The following is a 22,670-nucleotide window of genomic DNA, read 5'->3' on the forward strand; positions in this document are numbered from 1 at the left end:
GGGAAAGGTTATTGTCGCAGAGGAGATTATTGAGAGATTGAATTAGAGTGTTGTTGGCTTCATTCAGGATCACCCAGGATTAGGTAGTTAGTGACTTTGAGAGCGCAGTGGGCAATCAAGTTGGCTAAGTCTTCCCCAAATGTGGGGGTGTTGCAGGTGGGTGATAGAGAAGGTGATCAACTAATGGGCTGTTATTCTTAGTCTTGATGTTGACAGTGAGACAATTAAAGGAGCTATACTTGCAAGAGTCCATTACAGTCCTTATGGATGATGGCAATACCTCCACCTCATTGATTTTTTCTATCTTTGCTGATGATGAAGAAACATGGGGGCACCAGCATATCAAAACAGGGTGGGGAGATCTCGTTTAGCCATGTCTCCCTGATGAACGCAATATCTAAATCCTGAGAGAGGATGGCTTCTGCAAATTCCAATGCATTCTTGGGGTCTGATCTACAATTAAAGAGCATGCAGTTAGTGGATAGTTTCTTTTTGCTCGGATACTTTCCTGATGGGGCCCTCGGTATTGGGGAAAGGGAGGGTGGGGGTCTTGTGATTTTCACCGGGGGGTGGTCTCTTCTGAAGCCTGTGATCACTTGGATATTGGAATTCAGGAACGCTGAGAGAGAAGAGTCATAGGTGGAGGCTAGGTCCATTGCTTCTTCAGCGGACATTGCTGCTTTAGTTCTGGAAGGTCTTTGTGACTGGATCTCAGCATCCTTACTAGGGGGATTCTGTACCCCAGATATGGGGGCTTTGATTCTTGTGAGAGACTGTAAAGGGATCCCAGCGTCGATCCTGGTGGGCCTCTGTAGCTGGTTCTTGAGGGCGGATGAGCGCCCGAAATGCGGTTTTAGAAGGATAAAGTCAGTCTGTGAAAAGGACCTGGGTTGGGATTGCTGGGGCTTTCTGGAAGGTCTTTGTGAAGGGATCTCAGCATCCTTACTAAGGGGATTCTGTACCCCAGATGCGGGGGATTTGATTCTTGTGAGAGACTGTAAAGGGATCTCAGCATCGATCCTGGTGGGCCTCTGTGCCGGTTCTCGAGGGCGGATGAGGGCCCAAAATGCAGTTTTAGAAGGATAGAGTCGGTGAAGAGGACCTGGGTTGGGATTGCTGGGGCTTTCGAGCCTTGTCTAGGTTGGTTAGGATTTCATCAAGGCCCTGAATATTTTTGCTATCTGACTTTCTAATAGGGTCAGCCGGTGCGCCATATTCTCTGGGGGTGGGGGCATGCAGTTGTGGGTAGGGACATCTCGCGGGGTGGGGAGCAGGGTCGAATTGTGAGGCCTAATGGTAAGTCGGTTGGCCAAGTTGTCTCTGTTAGCGACATTCAGTAGGGGTCTGGTCGTGGGCTCTGCCTCAATGATTCTGCGGGAGTAATTAAGGGGTCAATTGACCGAGCTCGTGGGATGGTGGTGTGATGGTGAAGAAGATGAGTTTGAGGGGGCGGTGGGGCCTGATCTTTGAAGATCGCGATTCGTGGGGACGGAAGTGTGGGAGGAGCTTCTAGGGGGGAGGCTGAAGGATCTCATCATAGGAGTGGGAATAGATATTAGCTTTGCTAATATCTATTATTAGCTTTGCCTGATGGGGCAGGTTAACCGGGGTAGGGGGTTGGGGAGGAGCAGGACGAAGAGAGTGAAGATGGGCGGAACAAATAGCAGGGAAGAGCGAGTCGAAGGCCTCTAGGTTCTCATTGTTAGCCTTTATCAAAACGGTGCCATTTGAGTAAATGGTCACTGATGTGTTCCCGTTTCTAGTAGCCTGCTTAGGGAGAGAGGTTTTCAGTTTACAACTATGTGTGGTGGTCGTCGTTTTGGATATGTGAAGTTGCATTCTTAACGTGGTGTTCCAGTTCTCTGGTCTATCCGAGTGGTAGATGAGATCGATCTTTACCTGCCCTTTGGAGGTGCAGTGGTAAGTGTCCACAAATAGCGTTTCTGGGTGCTGTCTGATTAGATTATGTTTGAAGTTTTTACTCGCTTTTGGAGAGAGTTTAGAGGTGAAGCAAATAGCGAAGGCATTCACGCCATGCAGTTTCATGTGGATCGGCATGAAAGGGTCAACGGAGGATGGAGTGCCCGGTGACATTATTGTGTAATACATTAACGGGGTTTGCCAAGCTGCTGCTAGGGAGGCGGGTCTCCCTTGGTCTGGGAGTGACGACTGTGGGAAACTGAACACGACTAGTCTTTGGCAAGCACAAGAGGGTCCTACCTGCTATGAGAGCCTCACTTGGGTGAGAGGCCATTGTGTAGCAATGAGAGAAATAGGTGGATGTGGGAACTAGTTGCCACAAAAGGAGCTGGTGGAATTCCGGATACCTTAGTCTGGGGTGGTACGACAGTAGTCCTTATAAATGAGGGCGCCTTTCAGTTAGGTTGGTAGAGTAGCTGCTGCTTAATGGTGGCCGGAGTGAGGGTCAAATGGTTCTATTTGTCCAGATTGGAGGTGGCCGGAGGGCAGAGTCGACACGAGTGCGCGAGATAAAGGATCTAGGGCAAAGATTCGACAGAGATATTAGAGTTATTGCTGCAGGGGGGAGAAAGCGTCTTGAAACAGGACTGGTACCTTAGAGTGGACCAGGCATCACCAGCATTGTTGGAGCAAGCGTAGGGTAGTCATTAGTGTCCTGGGTATGTCCTTAAACTGTGTGGAGATCCTGACAATGAGTTAAATGCCACTCTCTATTTGCCGAGATGGAATAGCGTCGGCCATCTTAAATCCAGGCATCGACTCCGTGCCTGTCCGGAGAGTGATCAAGCTTCTTTTTATGCTTCCTTTTGGGCAGGTCCGGGGCGGAGCCTTCATCCAAGTGAGTGCCCCCGTGAGCGGGGGCAAAAAAGCTCAATCCTTCATCAGGCGATGGCCTAGGCATCGGCCATCTTAGGGCCAGGCATAGACTTCAAGTCTCTCCGAAGCGGGATCCTTTTTTAGACTTCCTTTTTTCGGCCTTCATTTGGGCTGATCAGAGGGTGGGGGACCCGTGCCTTCAGCCGATTAAGTGCTCCTGTGTGCAGGGGCAAGAGAAGCTTTGTCAGCTCTGCACTCGATCAGTCACAGTCCCAGGCGTCGGCCATCCTGGGGCCAGGCAATGACCTCAAGCCAATCCGGAGCAGGATCAATCTCCTTTCTCGGCTTCATTTTGGGCAAAATAATGGAAGGGGGAGCCGCTCCTTGGTTCAGTGCTAGCTCCGGTGTTAAGGCAAACAAAGCTGCTTTCGAGGGATCCACGACGTGTGCGTCCATCAAGGGGTCCTTCTGTCATCCTCATCACTCCTCGCTGGTCGCCTGCTGGGCAGCTCAATCTTCGTGATAGTGATCCCAACCACAGGAGTCACTGATGCCGCTCAAGTACTCCTGCTGGGCAAATCGCCGGGCGGACCTGGGGAGAACCCAAAAGGATTCGCCTCCTTGGGCTGCTCGGCAGGACCGCTTGGCAGCCAGGGAGTTGGGGACGCTCTTGCAGCAATTCCACCAGACACACCGATCGGTACCGGTAAGTCCTGCGGTAATACAATTGATGGCTGTGGCGGGGTGAACGGGCCGTGTGGGATTTACACTACGTTAGTGATCGGCTTGACCAGGTAACAAAGAGGGTACACACCGGAAGTGAAGAGGCATCTGGCTGGGGTGAGAACAAACGCTTATCCGGAAGGAAATATGTGGGCACCGGAAGTGAAAGGTCACCCGGCCGGGTGGGATCCGGCTGGTTACCCAGGAGTGTGTGGACACCGGAAGTGAGTTGAAGCAGACGCTTACCCAAGAAGTATGTGGCAACCGGAAGTAAAAGGTTACCCGGTCAGCTGCAGTCATTTCTGGAGTTTGGCTGATGTTCCTGCGTAGAGAGCGCTGCTGTAGTCCACGTAAGCGCTGGATTTTGCCTGTATTGCGCACAATGGGTTTGAGAACGTGTCGGCCCGCTTCCTTGGCATTACAGTCCTTGGACTCTGTATATAATGCAAAATGTGTAGCTGGCTTCCTGAAACTATGTCTAAATATTCGGCGCATTGTTTGTGTGGCTTAGCTACCTGTGTTAAAATTATACTCTTATTATTTAGTGCTGTTCCCGGTGAGGTAATATGAATTTTTATGATCAATTGTGTCCCCTATCGTAGACCCCAACGGCTCCGTGTACATGCTTCTAGTACATGTAAGTTCCCTCCACAACCAGCTATGAAGACGCAAATACATTTGCGTCCAACGTTAACATGTCCTCTTTCAGATCCACCATGAATGGGTCCGATATTCAGTTCCTAAGTGTGCCTTGCCAACGTCTTTACATAGTGCACTTTCACGTTTTTCTGGCCCTGATGAGTTGGACCTTGTTTTCTGCCATTCAAGCTTTCTCCAGCCCTCTGCCTCTGGAAGCTGCAGCCTGAACCTGCATCTGTATCCATGACCTTTCACTCACTCCCTGCGCGGCTAGCGGTGCCTGGCTCAGCCTGCCGGCCTGCCAAGACCGTATTCAACCTTCAAGTTATCTGCTCCGCTCCTCGAAAAATACATTCCTGTCTAGTAGTTTAGGTAAACATCCTTCCCAGCTGCAGAGCAAAGGGCCCGGCCTCACTGTCTCCATGCAAGTAATTCATAGCTTCCGTTACCATGGTAGGCCCATGGCCTTTCACATCTCATGTAGACACGTAGTCGCATATGCACGCACTAGCAGTCAGTATAGAATAGCCTCTGCCCAAGAGACCTTTCCTTCTAGATAATACAGTTCCTCAAACACAAGATATTAGATATGATTTGGGATTAGGTTGTTCTGACACTCCAGACTTCTGTCTCCACATGTAGGGCTAAATGTCAAGTCCCCTTCACCCTCCAGTTCCACGTCATTCATACGTCATGCTGCTGCGCGCACATCTCTGCCACATGTTTTTGCTGACTCTGCAGGATCCTTCTAGGGATCCACCCACTTATGACACTTCTATGTGACATTACTTGCACACACCTCCGTGTACGCCCTAGTGCACGCCTCCTGTTACGTATTTCTGTTCTTATCTCGTTTCTCTCAGCTGTTACGCCTTCTGCATTCAATGTTACTGTATGAAATGACTATATATATGATTTCATGTTAATAAATCATTGTACATGTCCATTGCAATTCCCACCCTGAACCCTCGTGGCGATGGGTCATGCTACCATTGGTTCGAACCAATTCCTTTTTAAGGAATAAAACCCCTTTTAAAACCTCAGATACCACGGACTCTGCCTTCTTATTTTGACTGAGTTATTCTTATTGAACTTTACCGCATAAATTAAGTATAGGTAATTAAAATTTACCACACCGGACCTTGAATACAACGCCAATTCTGTAATTAATATACTAGAATTACGCTTAAAATATGTTGCAGAAAATCCAAGGCCAAGCTTATTGTTCTAAATGTCCTTTATTTGCTAAACGAAGTTCTTTTATAATCTTTTTAAAAATGTATTTAATGAATTGTGTTTTTATTAATTAAGATGTATTTAGAAATGTAGTCTTTTTAACCAGTGTATGTACTTTTTATGGTTATGCAAAATTGTAACCGAATAAAAGTTTTTTTATGACTATGATGACAGTCTGCTGCTGACCAGGGCCTGGGTGACTGTCTTTCTGGTACCAGTGGGGATCCATCTGTAGATCTTGCGGAGCATGCGGAGGGTGTTGAAGCAGGAGGAGGAGACGACTTTCACTTGCTTGGTCATTGACAGTGCTGAGTTCAGGATGACTCTCAGGTTGTGTGTGTGGTTAGTGGGCTTCGGTGCAGCCCCCAGTGTGCCCAGCCACCTTGAGTCGTCCCAGGTGCAGGGTGTGGATCCGATGATGAGGACCTCCATTTTGTCCGAGTTCAGTTTCAGGCAGCTGATCATCATCCATTCTGCGGTGCCTTCATTCCTTCGGGGAGGTTGGATTTGGCGGTGGTGGGGGCCTGGGTGAGGGAGAGGATCAGCTGGGTGTCGTTGGCGTATGAGACGATGTAGAGGTTGTGTGATCTGGCGATGTTGCCGAGTGGTGCCATCTAGATGTTGAAGAGTTTCGGGCTGAGGGACAATCTTTGGGGCACGCCGCAGATGATCTTGGTGTCTTTAGAACGGAATGGGGCGAGACGTACACTCTGGGTTCTGCCGGTGAAGAAGGAGGTGGTCCAGTACAGTGCTTTGTTGCAGATTCCTGCATTGTGGAGACGTGTGCGGAGGGTGTGATGGCAGACGGTGTCGAAGGGGGCCGAGAGGTCCAGGCGGATGAGGGATTCAGTTTCTCCATTGTCCATCATGGCCCTGATGTCGTCGGTTGCAGCAATGAGGGCTGTTTTGGTGCTGTGGTTGCTGGGAAATCCGTATTGGGATGGGTCCAGCATGTTGTTCTTTTCGAGGAAGGAGGCCAGTCGCCTGTTGACAATCTTCTTGATGACTTTCGCCGGGAACGGGAGGAGGGAGATGGGACGGAAGTTCTTGAGGTCCTTGGTATCAGCTTTGGGTTTCTTCAGTAGGGAGTTGATCTCGGCGTGGTCCAGCTCTCCGGGAAGGTGGAGGTCTCGAAGGAGCTATTGATAATCTTGCGGAGATGGGGTGTGATGGTGGAGCTTGCTTTGTTGAAGATGTGGTGTGGGCCGGGGTCGGATGGTGAGCCGGAGTGGATGAGGGATGCAATCTTGCCAAGAACATTAGTACCAAGACTCTCTCTGGATCTCTCCATTTCCAATTCAACAGGTTCTGAACAGCAGGAATCCCAGGCACTTTAGGGACCGACGGTCTCTGTAATTGACTGCACCATTCCCCACTGGTACTGTGCTGATCATCAATCAATCAATCTGGATTTGTAAAGTGCAGCCAATCACCTAACAGGGTATCCAGGCGCTTGCAGGTCCCAAAGGCTGATTAAAACAGCCAGGTCTTGATAGAAAAGCAAGGAGCAGTGAAAATGAGAGAAAAGGAGGAGAAGGCACTCAAAAAACAGGGGAAAAGCAAGGAGAAAGCAGAGAAAATGAGGGAAAAGTCAGTAGAAGGCCCTCGAAAACCAGGGGTATCAGCCAGTAGAAAGCAGTGAAAAAGAGGGAAACCAAGGAGAAGATACTCAAAAAACGGGGGGAAAAGGAAGTAGAAAGCAGTGAATATAAGGAAAAAGCAAGAAGAATGCCTTAAAAACAGAGGAGAAAGCAATGAAAATAAGGGAGAAGGTGAAGAGATGGCACTCAAAAAACAGGGGAAAGAAACAAGGACAAATAGGTGAAAATTAGGGAAAAGCAAGGAGAAGGTACTTAATACGGGGGAGAAAAGCAAGGCGGAGACATAAGCAAGAGCGATGCAGCAGTACAGGGAGCGCTGGGTGTGGGTGCCTGATCATCATCTCACAGAAGTTGAAGGTTCCAACTCTTCTTTTAAAATATACTTCATTCTTTTAGAATTTTATGAAGGAAACCAACCTTTTTATCGTCATAATATAGAAAGGCCCCTGAAGACACTCATGAAGGATTGGAAACTGACCAAGAGGAGCCCAGCGAAGACGTAAGAGAGATTGGAGAAGGACTTCTGCCACAATGCCTGTTACAGGCCTCTCACAACTTCTTCGCCATGTCCTGGAGTCATGCCTCTGAAATAGAAGGAGAATGGTGCCTTAACCGCCCTCACGAACACCATGAAGGAGTCTGGCAGGGGATCCATGGTGCCAATGCTGGCTGGTGACATTTGAAAGTGGTTAGGCATAACATTTGGGTATGACTTTTATGTAGTGAAAGACACAAGCAAGCTTAATAGACAAACATAAGCTCCAGAGTGGGTTCTCTTCCTGAGAAAAAATTGAAAAAAGATTGACAATGGTGGATTTAAAAGCAAATGAACTTAGTGAGAAAGCATGGCTTATAAAGTAGTGGGAACATATAGTCTTACAATATTGAACACATTGAAAATGTCCCCATATCTTCCTGCATTAATGTGTTCAACAGTTACTGTAATGTGCAAATTGTACAGCACGACGGCATGCAGCAACAACTTTGGAAGAAAATACTCTAGCCTGGCTGCTGGCTGCAATCAGTCATATAGAAATATGTGCAGACAGGTCTTTAAGCGGGATGCAAAAAGGAGGGGGCTCACTAAAACGGAACATGTAAAATACATTTCTGATTCCCATAGTGAACCACCTGACTGTTTTTTTATTTTCCCTCTGAGATGCAATTGCATCCAGGTATAGAACACAACAACTGAGATACACCTAACACTTGTCAGTACGATTGCCTTTGTCAATTGTTCTTAGCTGTTTAAGATAAATGAGTATCGACAAAGATTTATTACAAATAATTAACATTGGAAATGTTTCACTTCTGAAATTGTGAGTCTGTGAATTAAAATGTATTGAGGCCTGTGGAAGGAGTTTTGGGCTTCAGTTATGTGTGCTTTATGTTAGATATGTATGTCCTTTTTCTCTGCACATCTTATGCATCTGCACATCTTCAACCGCCTCTCTTTCCTCTCCAGCACCTTCTTTTCACTCTTTCCCAAATGCACTTCCTCGCTTCTCCCTGACATCACCACTTCGGAACATATACTGCACTCAAATTTAGGCAGTTTATTTTCTTTTTCCTTGAAAATATTTTGACATCTGTGTACTCTCTTCATACACATTTTCATAGAATTTCAATTGTGACCATTGTTCTGTGTGCACTGCAGAGGGTGCCAACCCACTGACAGGCCCTTTGCTATGTCGGCACCAGAGCTCTCAATCAAAGCCACTCATAAACTCCTGGCACGACTCAAAGTATGCACTATACAAGAGTAATGAGATGCAGGAAAACAATACAGAAACACAACATAAAATAGCTAGCACGCTTGAGGAATGCAAGATTAAGAAAAACGTGACATAAGCGAGGAACTTAATCGTTGGCATGGACAGCCTTAACGTTTTTAACATTCATTGTTGTAAATCAATCAATTTTTTTGGCATTAATGTTAAGGGCATGAAGATAGGGAAAGTTTTATCGCCATGCAGCAGATAAGTGTCTTTACTATAAGCACGTATTTCTCCCTTTGCAGTTGACTCAGATATTTGGCTATTCCCTACAATGCAGTCACACTGGTTTCATTAATAAGAATATGTGTGCACATTCAGAGACAAGTCTTTCACATTTTACATACGTAATTGTTGCTTTTAACTATACTTTACAAGCAGCTGATGTTGGTAAAAGGAGCGAAACACTGCAGACATATTCTGCTAGTTCACTATAGAACTTTAATTACCATCTGGGGTAGAATGTGAGGCTATGGCAGTCATTCACGTTTCTTAATTTTCGGGGGATTGCCAACCATTGTCCATCCCCAGGAAGCATTCTGTGGCTCGCAGATCCTTGGGGCATATTATCAAGGGGGTTTCTCTGCTTTTTTGGCTTTAAAAGCCAAGAAAGCGGAGATAAAATTATCTCCCTATTACCTAGCTGTCGCTAACACCAGTTAGCGACAGCTAGTAGGAGATAGCGACCATCTTGGGCCCCGCATTGCATGTCAGTGATATTTATCACTAATGATATGCAAAGTGGGCGTGCCAAGATGTTAGCGACTGGAAACAGTCGCTAACATCTCTATCTCCTATTACCAACTTTTGGAGATATTTGCGCTAAGCGCGAATATCTCCAAAAGCTAACACCTGCCCCTGAGCAGTTCTTAGCCATGTTATCCAATGGTAGGTGGATAACATGGCTAAGAGCATTAGCTCGGTAATGCATGAATATCGCTGACTTTTCAGCGATATTCATGCATTACGGCCCATTTTTATCGCTTAGGAGATAAACCTTGATAATATCAAGGTTCCTAAGCGATAAAAATCGCTGCAGCTCGGCGATAAAAATATTGCCGCTAAGCCAACATAGCGATAATTATTGCTAGTTGTTGGTAATATGCCCCCAGGTCTCTAAGCTAATTTTGGTTGTTATTTCACTGTAACCCTACCCGGGTGCACAGGTTCAGTTCTCTGCAAGGTAAGGTCTAAGGTATGGGGGCCTCTTACTAACAGAGAAGATAATGCAACTCTCAAACAATAAAATAGAAGAGTAATTTCAGGGTAAATTAATGCACAGATAACAAGCATTCAGCAACTAAAGTGAGTGCCTACAAGATATTTGGATCAACTTCGCAAGGGAACAAAAAATCGTGTTCATCTTTTGGATCAAATTCGTGGGGGAACAAATACAGCAGCTCTACTTCTAAAGTGGCCAGTGACCTGCTGTCCAGGGTGTCACAGTGGGGGATGTTGGCAAGGCGAGGGGTCTCAGCACAATATGCATTACACAAGATTAGCATTAAAACACTTACCATTATCAAGGACAAGGCACCAAATCACACATACATGCATCCACTCCTAAGTATGACGAAAGGGAAAGGGTGGGACATATGCCTGTGAATGACGGACCTCTGGAAGAGGGCTGGAATCTGTGCTCTGAACAGGAGATGGATATTGACTACCTCGTGGCTTCTATTCCAGCCCATGAGACAGCTCCTGCAGAACCTGCACCCCGCACACTAAAGCTCTACTCGGGTGTGCTGCGCACCAATGCAGCAGTGCATGCAACCCGCACCCCACACTACTGATGTGACACATGTTCTCCCATTACCAGTCTGTAGGGAACCGCTCTTCTATACATGAGCCATAGGTTTGGCACAGGTGCTCACACATCCTCCTCTTTAGGTGCTGCTGGTAATACGCAATTTCAATTTGCACACATTGTTCTCGCATTTTCCTGCCTTCACATACCTGGCCTTGCACAAGCAAATACCAGTGGCTTTGTGATGCCATCCGCTCCTTGTTAGGTAGATCTCTCCTCATGTGCCCTTGGTGGCACTGGCAGATTTTCAAAAGCAAGCTGCCACTTTATGAAATACAGCTTGTGTCCTTGTTGGCAATTGTTAGGGTACTTTGGAACACTATCACTGCTAAGCTTTTCTCACTCCCAACACATTAGCAAAGCAGCTACATTCTCCTAGGAGACCGGCATCTACAGGGGTGGGGGAGTGCATGTAAATATTAATAATAAAATCAAAATCACTGTGTACCTCTTCAAAAGGAGCTGCGATCTGATTGGAGGGCGTGGCCTCACTCTGGGCTCCCCAGCACTCTGGAGGCATGTATTTATTCTAACCCAGTTGTCTTAAGACATGCAACTGGAGTCAAGCTATCTTGGCTGATGAGGGCGAAAACGGTCCTAGGATGCTTGGTTTCAGTCCAGGGAGGACCTGGCCTGGCAGTTCAGGCTGGACTGTTCCCAATGGGCGCATGGTCAAGACTGATTTGCATTTGGCTGCGTCTTAACTGGTATGGCATGGTGAGCAAAAAAACGATGGATTCAGGCCCAGATCTCTGTGCTGGGGTGAAAGTATGACATTGTTCTGCATTCTGTCCATCAATTGTCCTTTTTGGGTTAGAGTGTCTGGCAGGCTATCGCAAGATGGCTGCCAAAAGGGACATGCACACTTTCAAAAGTGCACAAACAGCCCTCCCTCCTCCCTGCTGCTGTCATTCAGCAATGGCCGGCACCCACCATCCTGACGCTTGGTTCAGGACGGGAGGATGAAAAATAAAATTCTAATAAGTTACCATTTTATTTTTCATCTTTGGAGGTAATTTAAGAAGAGCGAAGCTCCTCCATTACAACTGAGGAGCGGCTTCTGAGTGGCGCGTTCTTTGAGAGTGTTTTCCCATGCTGAGTTCACAAAACCCAATAGAAAGAGCAGAGAGGAAGATAGAGGACCTAAATCGACAGTGGGACCTAAGGAAGGTACTTAATCCACTGCTTGAAAAGAAGCCCAAAATCTTGCAGGCTAAAAAATGAATACTATAGGAACTCTGAAAAGGAGAGGGGAGTTCTGTAACATCCCTTCCACCCTCAAGAAATCAAAGGTGAGGATTAAGCAGCAAAGGGGATACACGGTCCCAGCCGGCTCCCCACGTCCTTTGGGAGCCGGCATTGCTTTTTGTCAGAGAGAGCAGCTAACAAACTGCTCTCTCGGATGAAAAGTAGTTTGCTGTGGTAAGGTGGGAGCCGCGAGGCTCTGCCCTACCACAGCAAACCTGTACACAAAAGAGATTGCCAACCTCACATTTCTTGTGAGGTTGGCAATCTCTTTTGTGTATAAGTATTGACGGTCCAGCCAACTCCACGCCCCAGGACCTAACTCCTCATTGTAAGAAAGTACCACAGCAAACAGCAGTGACCCGGGGATAGGCACCCCGGGACACTGCAGGGGTCGGCCCTGGGGAGGTGGTGGTCCCCAGGGCCATCAATGGCTCCAGGAGGAGGGCCGCGCGGCCCCCCTCCCAACATAGAAAAGCCCCAGGGGGTGGTGGTTTCCAGGGGCTAGGGTTCCGTCACGGACCCCCCTATTTGTAATATTACAGCCCCGGGGAGGTGGTGATCCCTGGGGCGAGTGGGGGGCAAAGAGCCCCCCCACACAATTTTTTTTTAAATGAAGCCCTGGGGGTGGCTGTCCCCGGGGCTGCGGAGGGGTAGAGAGCCTCCCGGCCCGGCAAACAAATAACTTAAGCCCCGGGGATGGGGTCCCCGGGAATTATAAAAAATGAGTAATACAAACTATTTTTTTTTACAATAGATGCACCGTACGCATACCGTGCATATTTCGTAAGTCGTCCCGGAAGCGCACCCTAGCATGAAAAAAATCATTAAAAAAAATATATTTTACTTATATCTTTCAAATGTATGTGTTTATGTGTTGGTTGGTTCATTTTTTTTCCTTTTTTTATGTTTAAAGACCTTTATTACACAGTATGCATTTCACACAGCTCTTAGCCTACAACCCATATGGGCCGGCCGCGTAATGCGCAGGGCGCATGGATCGTGAGTAAGCGAACACAGCCATTTAGCTGGCAACCCTAGGGTCAGGAGTACGCATACATTATACATCACAACTTCGCAATGAATCAGCAGGTCTGTGGATTTTTCATTAATTTTGTAGTGTAACAACTGTATCCCGGCATCTCTACCCTACTATCATCAGTCCGTGCCCATAAGGAATTACAGCGAATGGCCATGACAGGAGGTGACTGTGAGGACAGGAGTCAGTAGATTAAAAGATCTGTCTCGTGAGACATTGCTGCAACTCAAACAGGTGCGTGATGGTATAGCTCACTCAAGAGAGTGGTCTCGTGTGAGCGACGGTATCAGGCAGAGACCGCTACAACCGAGGCTGGTGTGTCCGCCAACCCTATGCGTGTGCTGTTCCCCAATGGTGGCGTTGATGGTGTGGAGGTCGGGACCATGAGTCCCAGCCCAGAGCCGGCCTTCCGTCCCTGGACAGCGAATGGCTCGGTTACTCCCTTCTGTTCTTGCGCATAGGAATGCGTAGTGTTTGGTAATGTAGGGGGCACAAGACACCAATAGTGGTATGAGAATTAATGCCACTCCTGCATCGTGTATAGCGTAAGGTCAACATAAAGAGAAGTCCTGGTCGTATAACATGGCCAGTAATAGAACAAGAACATGAACTATAACAAGGGGATTGTACAAGGAGGAGAAGCACTGAAGGGTGCAGACGTCTGTTTGCATGTGTAGTGGTAGGGGATGTTACTCCCTCAGAAGAGGTTCAACAGTCAAGGACCGGGAGGAGACGTAGGAGTGGTGTTAGTGCATGGGGGTTAGGGCAGTAGTGTGCGGGCCACGCTTCAACAGCACGGCCGGTGCAGTGGCCGCACCCATAGCACGGGGCCAGATTGTGACGCACAGGAGAATAAAGAAGGCAGTATCTGCTCTGCAGTGATCCAGCAGGCTAGGCGTCGCATGTGGCCTGTGGGGAATGGGAGTCGCAGATGTGGCCCGGCTTATTGGCCAGTATCGCTGTAGGGACACAGAGGAGCAGGGGGAGGGGATGGGGCAACAAGCGCTGGGGTGTTCTGCAATGTATCGTGTTTATGTGACCCCTCAGGTGCTGGTTTCCTGAAGTGAATCACCGCTCCAAACACGCCTGTTGAAAGGATTGGAGGGTGTTGTCACAGAGCTGCGCAATGGGGAATTTCCGGAGCCCTGCTGTTTCTTCCTGACGCAGTACTGCGCTCTCCGCCCGTGCCCAATTGGTAAAAGATGTGCGCCAGTATTGGACATGCGGGGGCGTGCTGGCCTTCCATCGTTTAGTGAGCAGGCGTTTAGCTGTGATCAATCCCAGGTCCCAGAACCTGGATGGCACCCTGTTCAGTTTGGTGCGCTTGTAGAGCCCCAGGAGGCAGGCCTCCCATGTCCGCTGGACATTTTCGGCAGTGCTTTGCGTGAGTAGTGTAGTGACCTCCTCCCAGTATGTCTGGATGTCGGGAAACAGCCAGAGCATATGCAAGAGATCCGCTCCGATCAGGGAGCAGCGTTGGCAGGCAGTGTCGGTGACTGAGAAATACCTGTTAATCTTATCGGGCGGAAGATAGGCGCGGTGCAGTATATAGAATTGAATTATCTTAAAGCGGGGATTGCGTGGGACGTGAGTCGGCCCAGCCAGTTCCACTGCCCACTCCTTGTCAGTCCAATCCCTCCCCCTGTCCGTCGCCCATTTTTCCCTCAGCTGTAGGGTGGAGGGTTGCGTATGTGTCAGTAGGGCCTGCGCCGGCCAGTGTATTATGTGGGACCATTGCCCATGACATGTAAATATTGTATGAAGTGGTTCATTGGCAATTCCTCAGCCATATCACCCCAAGCGGCGGTCATCGTGCGTATGAGGGACGCATGCAATAAGAATTGCCTGGCTGGGAGGGCTGTACCCTCGGCAAGGGCCGCAAAGATAAGCAGAGCACCATTCGCGTAAAGGTCTCCCAATGTTTCTACGCCCGCCTGCGACCAGCTCTCCAGCACAGCTTCCATCAGCACTCCGACCGCTCTGGGGGTGCCCAGTAGGGGGAGTATCGGGGAATACGGCGGCGGCGTTCGGGTGAGCCGCAAACAGCGTAAGAAGCATCTGCGCGCCACTGCCAAGTGTAGTTGAGTGGGTCGGGGTCTGGGTCAGCGGATGAAACAAGGTGCATATTTGCGTCTGAGTCCAGGTGTCGGCGTCCGTGGCAGTGTCGCCCAGGTTCTTACCACAGAGCCAGCCCGACACCTATTGCATCTGCGCTGCCAGGTAGTACAGTTCCATATTTGGGACCGCCAGGCCTCTCGATTCGGTGGGCATGTACAGCTTCACCAGCGCCACACGAGGTCGGCCCGCGTTCCAAACAATATCTCGGAGCAAGACCTCCCGTTTTTCGGAACACCCTGGTGGGGACATAGGACGGAATGTTGGCAAAGTAATATAACAGCCTCGGCAGGACTATCATTTTGGCTAGCGCCACACGACTGGGCACATTCAGAGGCAAAGACTTCCAGAAGCCTATCTGAGCACGGATGGAGGCGACCGCCCGCATCAGATTCCCCTCCAGAACGTCTGTGGGGTTCCGATAGATGTGAATTCCCAGATATCGAAACGTAGTGGAGTACCACTGCAGCCTTTCTCCGCCGAGAAAAATATCGCTCTCACGCGTGTCCGGGTTGACCCTTAATCCCGACATGCCCTCGAATGTTCGGAAGACGTCGGTGAGAGCTCTCGGGACATTGGTCAAGTCTTTGACATATAGGAGGAGGTCGTCCGTGTAAAGTGAGACCACATGGGTTCCATCCGCCATTGGGATTCCCCACACATCTCCTTGTTTCCGGAGTATCATAGCTAGGGGTTCCATGGCTAAGGAAAATAGCAGGGGTGACAGGGGGCAGCCCTGCCTAGTACCCCTCCGCACTCGGATAGCGTCAGATAGCAGGTTGTCAATGCGGACACGAAACGTGGGCCTGTGGTATAGTAGATCAACCATTGTCCTATAGCCTTCTCCCAAGCCGTATTTTTCCATGACCGCCCTCAAATGTGGCCATTCTACAGAATCAAATGCCTTTTCGAGGTCCGACACCAAGCATCCCGCCCGCGGCCAGTGGCGAGTGGCGTATTCCTGTATACGGAACAGACGACAGATGTTGGAAGAGGTGTGACGCGCTGGGACAAAGCCGTTTTGGTCGTGGTGCACTAGGGTTGGGACGAAAGGGGCCAGCCGCTGAGCTAGGGTAGAGGCGAGTATTTTGTAGTCTGTGTTTAATAGGGCCAGGGGGCGATAAGAGCCCATCTGAGTGTCGTCCCTGCCAGGTTTGAGTATGGAGACCTGATTAGCCTCGTTGAGTGTGGGAGGGAGGGTGGAGTCTTCGGCGGCCGCAGCATACATCTTCAACAACACGAGGATGAGGATGTCCGAGCCCGCCTTATAAAATTAGGCTGGTAAGCCGTCTGGGCCGGGGGATTTGCCATTAGACAGGTTAAAGATGGCTTCGCGAAGTTCTTCAGGAGTAAGCGACACCCCGAGTTCGTCCTGCTGCGCGACTGTCAGTTGGGGCATCGGTAGGGGGGAGAGGTATTCCGTTACGTCGGGGAGCGGGTCATGGAGCCGGGAGTGATATAGTGCTTCATAATGGGCTGTGAATGCTTCATGTATGTGGCGCTGTGTGTAGAGGAGTCCCCTCCCATCCGTGCGAATCGCCGACACTGGGGCTGCGCGATCCTCTTGTGCAATCAGCCAGGCCAATAGTTTGCCAGGTTTGTCTCCTAGATGGTGCGTGCATGCTGAGTGTGCAGCATAATTAAGATTGCGTAGACGCTCTAGGAGGCGCGCATGTTCCGTCTGTGCCTCCGACAGGGGGTCCCCAGCACCACTAATCGCATCCTGCTCATGGCTGAGCAGGTCGGCCTCCAGCCGTGTTAGGTCACCCTCCAGTTGTCTCCGCATGTGTCCCTGTGTACCGAGGCAGTTCCCTCGGATTATAGCCTTGAAGGCATCCCACTCAATCTGGGGGGAGGACGCTGTATTGGAAATGTCCTCAAAATATTGCGCAGTTTGCGTAAGAAGGGAGTCGCGGAAAGCCGCATCTAACAAGAGGGCCGGTTGGAGGCACCAGGTGGGGATGGGTGGGTGTGGACGCTCCCATGCTATGGTCAGGACGTGTGGGTTATGGTCCGAGTGCGTGCGGCCCATGTATCGTGTGTCTACAACTAGGGAGAGAAGGTCAGCGGACACCAAAAATCGGTCTAGGCGTACATGCAGATCGTGTGCGCCTGAGTAGTAGGAATATATCCTCGTTGTAGGGTTATGCGTCCGCCACACGCCGTGGAGGTGCCATTGTGTGGCCCAGCTAATCAGTGCTTTCATGGCACCATGTGCCGGTGTGCCAGCGTTTGGTGGGGAAGAACGGTCCAGTGCTGCGTCCAAGATGCAATTATAGTCTCCCCCCAGGATCCACGGGATATTGTGCCATGTCGCCAACATTGTCGAGAGACGGGCGAAGAAGCTGCCCTGGTCAGTGTTTGGGTAGTATAGGGAAGCCAGCACTACCTGTTGGCCATCTAGTCTGCCCTGGGCAACCGCATATCTGCCTTCAGGGTCTATATGAGTGCTCGAGACCGCCCAAGGGGTCCCAGGACGGACCCACAGAAGCGTGCCGCGGGCGAAGGATGAGTACTCTGTGGCATAGAGTCGTCCACACCACCTACGATGTAGTGCACGCACCTCCGCTTTGTTCAAGTGTGTTTCTTGTAACAGTGCTATATGGATCTTATGGCGCTTTAAATAAGAGTAGATCTGGTACCTACATGAAGGTGTGTGCATGCCCCGGACATTCCAGGTGCTTATCCGGATTTCAGCCATGATCATCAGTTGTGTAAACCCCACTCACACCCCCTGGCCCCGGCTCCTCAATTGAGGCTCCCGCCATATCCTCCGGTCCCATCCCCGCCTCTGGTCCAAACATAGCTGCAAACAAGTTAGTCAGTGACTCAATCAGGTGCCTAGGGGTAGGGAAGGAAGGGAACACAATAGGCCTGGAAAAGGCAATACAATAGAAAATGCCAAAAGGTCAGCAGCTCAACATGCCGCCGTCCAAACACTCAAGTGAGCCGATTAAGCTTTACAGTTCTAGGGGGTGCCAAGTGACTAAGGCAAGAAAAGAAAAAAAGGTCAAGTGTCAATAATGTCCATGGAGGAGGTATCACCCCGTCCCGGGCCAAGAAGGAGAGGACGTATCTGACAGGCATCACCAGATATCAGCCTGCCCAGTGCAGTGGGCAAATGTGTAGCCGATGCCAAGGGCGAGAGGAAAAGTCTGTGATGGAGTCCTCGCCGCCGGCGGTGTTGGGCCATAAATCTTCAGAGTATATGTGACCACGGCATAGGGAGAGGCTCCCGTGTACCAGTAAGAGGACGTGCATGTAGACTACAAAATGTTACTCACTGCGTCTCGCTGCACCTCACCACTTGGAGCAAGAAGGTCTTCGCGCCCATCGCAGCCAAATAGCGCTCATCTCAGGGCGGATGCGGGCACAACAGGCACGGCGGCATCAGCCACGTGCCATGGGGGTGGGGAAAAGCCCCGGGGCCCCTCTCAGCCGAGAAGGTCCGTTGTCTGTGGCGTGATGTCCGGGGGAACTGTGGACTGTTGGGAGTCCGGTAGACCGTAGGCAGCCTCGTCGTCACTTGGAAACGTGGTCGGGCTGGCGTTCGGGGCAGAGGAGGGGGTTGGGGAGCCACTGATTTCTGTGACTCTGCGTAAGGCATCCTGCTGCTCTTGCAAAATCAGGTCTGCTGGTGGTGAGCGGGTCGTCGCCTCCTGTGTGTGGGGAGGTGTGGGAGATCTGCGCCTACGGCGCCGTCTTAATCCTCGTGTGCGTGTCACCGTGGTAGTTCTCTGCGCCCTCCTAGGTGCCTCGGCCACTCCGCCATCCAGCCTGGCCTCGACCTCACCAGGGCTGGTGAAGAAGTGTGTTTTGTCCTGCGCTACCACTCTCATCTTGGCAGGGAAAAGTAGTGAATACTTGAGACTCGCCTGCCTCAGCCGCTGCTTCACCGCCAGGAATGAGTGCCTCTGCCTCTGCACCTGTACAGAATAGTCAGGGAAAAACATCACTGTGGTGTTGTCAATCCGGATGTTGCCGAGTTTCCGAGACTCACGCAGGATCGTGTCACGATCTCTGTAGTTCAGAACACGTAGGATCAACGGCCAGGGTTAGAGCCAGGAGGGAGGGGCCTTGTGGGCACGCAGTGCGCTCGATCCACCACAAAGTATGGCGATAGCGTGCCCTCCAGCAGAAGGTCTCTAAGTCAGTCCTCCACTTGACGTGCGGGATCCATCCCCTCCCATTTCTCCGGGATGCCTACCAGCCTGATGTTGTTCCTCCGCGCTCGCCCTTCCGCATCTTCAGCGCGTTCTTCCAGAAATTCTACCCGGTTAAGGAGGTCTTGTATGTGTTTGTCCGACTGGCTCACTTTGGGCTCCAAAGCCATCACCGCGCCCTCCAGGGCGGTGGTGCGATCTTGCAATTTCTTATGGTCGGCCTTAAGGTGGGTCAGGTCTATAGCCACGCTGTCGATCTTGGTTTCCAAGGAGGTGCGAGTTTGCTGGAGGGACTCCTCTAGACGCTCCATGACAGCCAGTACATTGTCCAATTTTGACGTCACCTGGTCCGCATCCATCTTGGGCGTCGACTTGGCCAGTTTCCCCTTCGTCGATGTGCCCCCACCTCCCCGGGGCACTAATATGCAAATAGGGGGGTCCGTGACGGACCCCCCAGCCCTGGGGACCAGCACCCCCGGGCATTGTTGATGTTGGGAGGGGGCCACACGGTCCCCCTCCTGGTGCCCTTGATGGCCCTGGGGACCGCCACCCCCCAGGGCTAGCTCCTGCAGTGTCCCGGGCGGCTCCCACTGTACCAAAGCAAACTGCTTTTCGTCAGAGAGAGCAGCATGTCAGCTGTTCTCTCTGACGAAAAGCAATGCTGGCTCCCAAAGGATGTGGGAAGCCGGCTGGGACCGTGGGGGCATTGGGGCTCCCCCCCACGGTCTCCAATGTTTTTTTTTATCCCAGGGGATGGGGTCCCTGGGGGTTATAAAAAATGTGTTGTAGTCGCTATTTTTTTTAATGATAGATGCACCGTACTCGTACTGTTCAAATTACGTAAGTTGTCCCTTAAGCGTACGTAAGCAAGAAAAATAAGAATATTTTTAGATATTTATGAAGTGTATGTATTTATATGTTGTGTGGCTCTAAAAAGAGCCCTTGTGTTTATTGTGTGGATTGAGAGGAATTGTTTGCTGTTTGCCTTAGGATTTTTAGACTGCCTTGGGTAAATTAGGGGGTTTTACAATGAACCAACCAACACATAGGGGCGTGGCTTGGCAAGCAATGGAGATGGACATAGTGGGGTAGAGCTCCGGCCCGAGCTCCCCTTTCCCGGGCTAACTATCCGCTCCAGTTATCCTGTCAGAGCCGAAACTGCGTGGAAGGGTATACTCAGATGTGAGTCCCTTGCTCATTGCACCATCAGGATTCAAGCAAGCCGGGGTTCGCGTACGTACGCATACCCTGCGATTTTTAAAAAAGAAACACATTTGGGGTGGCCTTGGGGGTCCTTGTGGGACCCCCTGAGCAGGCCTAGGGGGTCAGGGTGTGTCTACCCTGCCCCCTTTTTGTGTTTTGCGTGTTTGTTTTCATCTTTCTTGTACCTCGGTTCTACCGAGGCACAAGATGGCTGCCAACACTTCCTGGTTTAGAGAGTTGACAGACAGTTGACATTCAATCAGTATGCAGCTCGTGCACAGGAAGGTACAGAGTACAGTAAGCTTACCGTAACACCTCCAATATATACTTATGATTTTACTTATTATTTTCTCAGGAACTATTGAACAGATTTACACCATTTAACAAAAAGGCCCATCTGCGAACAGAACCTTTTTGTCAAGTTTGGTGTAATTCCGTTCGGCCGTTCGGGCTGTAGCCCAGGCTAAAGGTCCTATGGAAAACTACATTGGGGAAAACACGTTTTGGGACCCCCCTTTTTTCTCGCCCCCGGCTTCACAATCACTCCCAAACTTTCAGGGAAGGAGCGGAGCGGAGCAGGCCATTTTCGTGAAGATTCATCCACCGGCACCAAACTTATTCCAAAAAGAATGTTGCGGATTACCTATGGAAACTAGGGGTGTCATTAGCATGGGGGGCGGAAAACCACCCCGACCGCCATGGAGGCGGAAACCCACCGCCCCCCTGCACCGTGGAGATACCAGCGGCCACATTAGGATCAACCGCCACTAAAGACCGACAGCGGTAGCGGGCCAAGCAAAGCCGTCCGACGCGGGCGGTGATGGCCAAAAACCTACTGCGGAGGTAGGAAAAACTTCGGAAAAGCAACAACCTGCCGCAAGGACAGCGGACACACCGCACGGGAAATTAAGATAACCCCGAGGGTGTCGCGGTCGGAACCCCCCCACCCAGGACCAAGTGTCAGCCATTGCACTGTTCACCCTCACCTAACAGGTAGGGATCCATCTTGTATTGGAGCACTGTTTGGGGGTGGGTGTCGTGCACTACCACTCCCAGCATGCTTCCTGGCCCACAGCTGAGCAGGATACAGGCCTCCCCCAACCAGGAGCAAGTGTCAGCCATTGCACTGTTCACCCTTACCTAACAGGTCGGTATCCACCTTGTATTGGAGCACTATTTGAGGGTGGAAGGCCCTGTATCACTACTCCCAGCATGCCCTCTGGCCACACTCCAGCAGCATGGAAGCCTCCCCCACCCTGGAGCAAGTGTCAGCCATTGCACTGTTCTCCCTCACTTAACAGGTAGGTAGATTTCTTAACTCTTCCTGATGTGTGTGTGGGAGACCTGCATCCCGAAACGCAGCAACAATTGCATGCAATGCATTGACATCCAACATGTATGAGTAAATGATGTTCCTCTGCACTATGAAATTACACACAGTGTTGCCATGAATTTTACTGTTGCTGACTTCATATTTGTGTAGTGTACAGACAGTCCATTACATGCAGCTGAGACAATACTTGCACAGTGCCCAACACTCACCATTTCCCATCTATTGCAAAGGTGATGAAGAACTCACTGCTGAGGACCACACCAACGACCAGCAGAGCCAGTCTCCAACCCCGGCACATGGACTCTCAGATGCGGAGACCCAGGACAGTTTGGACGATGAGCTCTAGGCCGGCCCATCTGGTGTGCCACAAACCCAGAGGGCCCAGGCTCCCATCCTCCCCACCACACCCCCTGATGCAACAACAGCGCAGCAGACCCATGCTGTCACGGCCTCTGCCTCCACCACAGCCACCACGTCACCACCGCCACCGCCACTACCGCCACTACCACTAGTACCACCAGTACCACCTGCAGCACCCTCCCTGTCCCAGGGGATGACCAGCCTACAGCAACAACTGTGGAGGGCAGGGAGAGAGTGCGTGGACCCACAGTGGCGAGGCAAGACGTCCGTAGCAGCAGAGCAGGTGGGAGGGCCAGGGTCACCACCAGGCCTCGGGAGGAGTGGACACCATCCCTGGACCACTTCACCAGAGTAATGGAGGCATACCAAGAGGTCCAGGGACAAAGTGGCCGGTCGGATGAACTTTTAAGGGAGCTCATCCTGCTGATGAGGTCCATCGACAACCGTCTTGGACTGATGGTGGACCTCATGGGCCAGCAAGTGGTGTTGCAGAGGGACAGGCCTGTGTCCCAACCATCACCTCCGTCCCCTCCTGTTGTGCCCCAGGATGACAGTGCACCATCCTCCCCTGCGCCAACAGACAGGGACGAGTCCCCTCATGCCGCTGGCCATTCAGCAGGCCCCCCACCGCCAAA

Source organism: Lissotriton vulgaris, chromosome 3_1 (assembly GCF_964263255.1).
Source record: "Lissotriton vulgaris chromosome 3_1, aLisVul1.2, whole genome shotgun sequence".
NCBI classification, from domain to species: domain Eukaryota; kingdom Metazoa; phylum Chordata; class Amphibia; order Caudata; family Salamandridae; genus Lissotriton; species Lissotriton vulgaris.